The 3,630-nt window shown below is 37.7% G+C and overlaps 1 pseudogene; it reads left to right on the top strand.

The window, feature by feature from the left end:
• Nucleotides 1–1,687: 1,687 nt before the first annotated feature.
• LOC143679177 (adiponectin receptor protein 1 pseudogene) lies at nt 1,688–2,806 on the top strand (annotated as a pseudogene).
• Nucleotides 2,807–3,630: the final 824 nt, after the last annotated feature.

The raw sequence follows: 3,630 nt of genomic DNA, 5'->3' as shown, positions 1-3,630 counted from the left end.
TGCAACCACAGAGCTTTTCAGGGAGGATGGTGCTAGTCTCACAAATTTATTTTTCACTATTCTGGTAAAAGGTGAATCCTCTGGAAATTCCTGGGGTGTAAGAGCAGACTTTGCATGATAAATCCACTCTAACATTCCAATCTCTCTAAGGCTCTGAATCCTCTCATCTCCATTTTACCAGGGCAGTTCTAGTTTTTCAATTTCGTGTAGCATTTGTCACTTTTGATCCATGTTTCAAGCAACCATCCAAACAAACTGTTAATACCTTTTCTAACCCCTTGAGCTACAACATTGAACACAGAATCTCTGCTTAGTGGGCCTGTATCAAGAAATTCAGCCTGATACAGCCTTATATTCCTCCCATCATTTTCCCACACCCTTAAAATCCATTGCCACACATATTCCCCTGTACTCTGTCCATATCAATTGGAATTCATTACTGAGCTGATTTAGGAAATCAAACTTGTGGATTTTTAGAAACCTTGGGGTCAAATTTATGCAATCTTTTCATACGTTCCTTTTGTAACTATTGTGATTTATATATTAATGAAAGTATAATGCAGGTCATTTACACAAAAAAAGTTTGTGGTTTATCAAGTCATTAATTGCATATGGTGTGAAAATAATTAATCAAAACAAATCTTAACATTATAATTTGGAAGAGAATTATGTATGTACAAATAAAGGATTTACATTTCAGTCATCAGGATTCTTTTGAAACCATTCAACACTACAATTATGATGAGAAAATGTAGGTTGCATCTAGTAGAGACAATTGTACTGTTCAGTATAATCCGAAATATTTTAGATTTTCTTCAGAAAAGTGAGTGATGTTTGAGGGCCAATCATGTTGTAACTATGATATCACATAGCTGATATCACACATCGATTATTGCCATATTGCAATTTCATCATTGTACATACACACAGGTGATATGTTAGTGAACTTTAGTAACCTATCATGGAAAGTACAAAAGAGAGTATTACTGGCAAAAAATCACAATTCAATGGCTTTGCAAATTATTCTGTATATGTGTAAAAACCTTAGCCAACAACACATCATTTGATTATTACATCATGAAAGACCCCTTATATATTTATTTCAGAAATAAAAGGATTAGTATATCAGATTAAAAAGACAAGGTTTTTTCTTACATCGTTTATTTTTTAATAATGACAGAAAGAAAAAATAACTGCAAACAACCTAAAGTCTGTCAATCAAGGAATGGCTAGATTCCAATTTTGATGTCTACTACATGCTTCAATGCTGTTTTTAAAAATGAAAAAAATAAATTTATTGAGCAAAAATTTCATGAAGAATTCTCAGCAAATTAAATCAAGTTGTAGGAAAATTGATTTAGTATAGGAATTTTTAAAGTGCATCCTATAAGGATAATATTGGAGTGCTATCAAGATTATTTAGCTTTACTTATGGTTAGTAAAAATGAAGGGGGTGATAAAATTTGGGGAAGAAAAAAAATAGATGACCAAAAGAGAGGCACTGAATATCTGGGGCTACTCTGCCCTAGGTCATCTCAAGTTCTGCAGGATGTATTGCAGTGACCTTGCCTCCAGCAGAGCCCACTGGCCCAGATCACCTACCACCAAAAGAAGATCTCTGCCTCTGGGGATGAAAGACCTCAACCTTTCCACAAGTTGAAGCTGCAAGGTATTGGGTACCAGCAAGATGACTTCCTACAAAGAGTCTGTGATGGTACAAATCAATGGGGCTCCTGCAGGAAACAGGGAAACTAACATGGTGGAACTGGCTGAACTAGGACCTCCCTTAGAAAAGAAGTGCAAATGGGTAGCCTCCAACTCAACCAAAGCTGAAAAAAGGCAAATATGCTCAGAACCCCAAGAAGGAAAATGTGCCCAATGCTAGTATTGACACCTCCCCTGCAAACCCACCATTCCATGGATGAAGATGGAAAGATTTGGTTATAAGGCCTGGGAGTGAAGTTGGAGGGTCACCCATATGATGTACTACCAGACTGGCTGACGGACAATGATTACATCCTACATGGCTAGATAACACATGTCTGCTTTCCAAACTTTCTTCAGGAGCATCTCCCACATCCTCATTGAAACTGGCGACATCTAGACCCACCTGCTTGAAATCCTACTGTTTCTCTTTTTTTGAATCTTGACCACGCTGACACCAAATCTGTACTTCAGGGCCCCTGTACAGGAGTAGGTAGTTTGTGAGATGTCCTTTTGGGATGCAGTGATCTGCTTCAGTTTCTTCTGGCTCTTTCACATTATCTCTTGTCTTCAGAGGAAATCTCTCAGACTTTAAAAAAATGGACTATTCAGAGATTTCTCTACTGATTATTGGGAGCTTTGTTTGCTGACTCTATTACTCTTTCTACTGCTTCACACAGCCATGGCTCCTATACCTCTCCATCATGTGTGTCCTGAGAGTTTTGGTCATCATTGTGGCACAGTGGGACAATTTTGCCATCCTAAGCACAGGTAGAGAAGAACAGGAATATTCATAGGACTTGACTTGAGTGACATCATGCCTACCTTGCACTATGAAACTGCTAAGGACATTTGTCAAAGCCACGTTGAGAGAGGATGGCTGGGTCTTCTTCATGACTGTGATGTACACTACCATATCTGTCCTTTATACTGCTCAGATAAGAGAGGGTTTCTTTCCTGGAAAGATAGCATGTGACTCCAGTCTCATAATTTTCCACACTATGGTGGTGGCAATTATCTTGTACAGTTCTACAAGTTCTCCCATATTCAGGACTTCCCTTATGTCCTACAAGGTGGCTGTCCTGATGAGACCCTTCTATGAACCTACCCATTAGAGGGGTGGTAAAGAACTTCCTAAATGCTTTTAAAAATAACTTTTTTGCTGAAGTGAAAGAAAAAGTCTGAGTTGTCTGTTTCAAGAAGAAACCTCTTAGATAATTCTGTACCATTGTAACCTTAGCACACTTAAACACTCAAAGGGCAATGAAATTTCCATTTTCATATCCCTAGCCGGGGAGAAAAGGGATGGTCCAATTTAGGTATCTACCCCCTTGCAAGGTATCTACCATCCCCTCAAAGAGTTCTTTTAATTTCATATTGAGATTTTATCCACTATTTCAGTTTGTTAAAGCTGCCAGAATGCAATATAGCATAAATGGATTGGTATTTATAAAATGGATTTATTAAGTTACAAGTTACAATAACAAGCCTGTGAAAATGTCCAAATTAAGACATCAATATGAGAATACCTTCAATCAAGAAAGTTAACATCCAGATTCCTCTGTCATAAAAAAGGGACATGCAGCTGTCTTCTCCTGGCATCCTATTTCAAATGGCTCACTCATCTCCTATTTCCAGTAGTGTTCACTTTAATCATCTGTGACTCATAACTTAGTTTCTCTGGAGCAAATTCTAGGTTTCATGTCTTAACTTAGCATCTCTAAATGTCTGTGTCTTGGTTTCATTTCTATTTTCTGTCTCAACTCCCCAAGCATCTCCTAACATTTGCATTTCTCTGATGTCTGTATTGCTTTTGAGCTTATTCTCTCTTCATGAGCTCCTTTAAGGATTTAGTAAACTAACTAAGATCCACCTCAAATTAAAGGGGCCACAGCTCCATAGAACTAATCTAATCAAAAGTCATGG

The sequence above is a fragment of the Tamandua tetradactyla genome, chromosome 4, assembly GCF_023851605.1.
Source record: "Tamandua tetradactyla isolate mTamTet1 chromosome 4, mTamTet1.pri, whole genome shotgun sequence".
Taxonomy (NCBI): Eukaryota; Metazoa; Chordata; class Mammalia; order Pilosa; family Myrmecophagidae; genus Tamandua; species Tamandua tetradactyla.
Note: the sequence above shows the minus strand (reverse complement) of the source record. Positions and strands in the feature narration are given on the sequence as shown.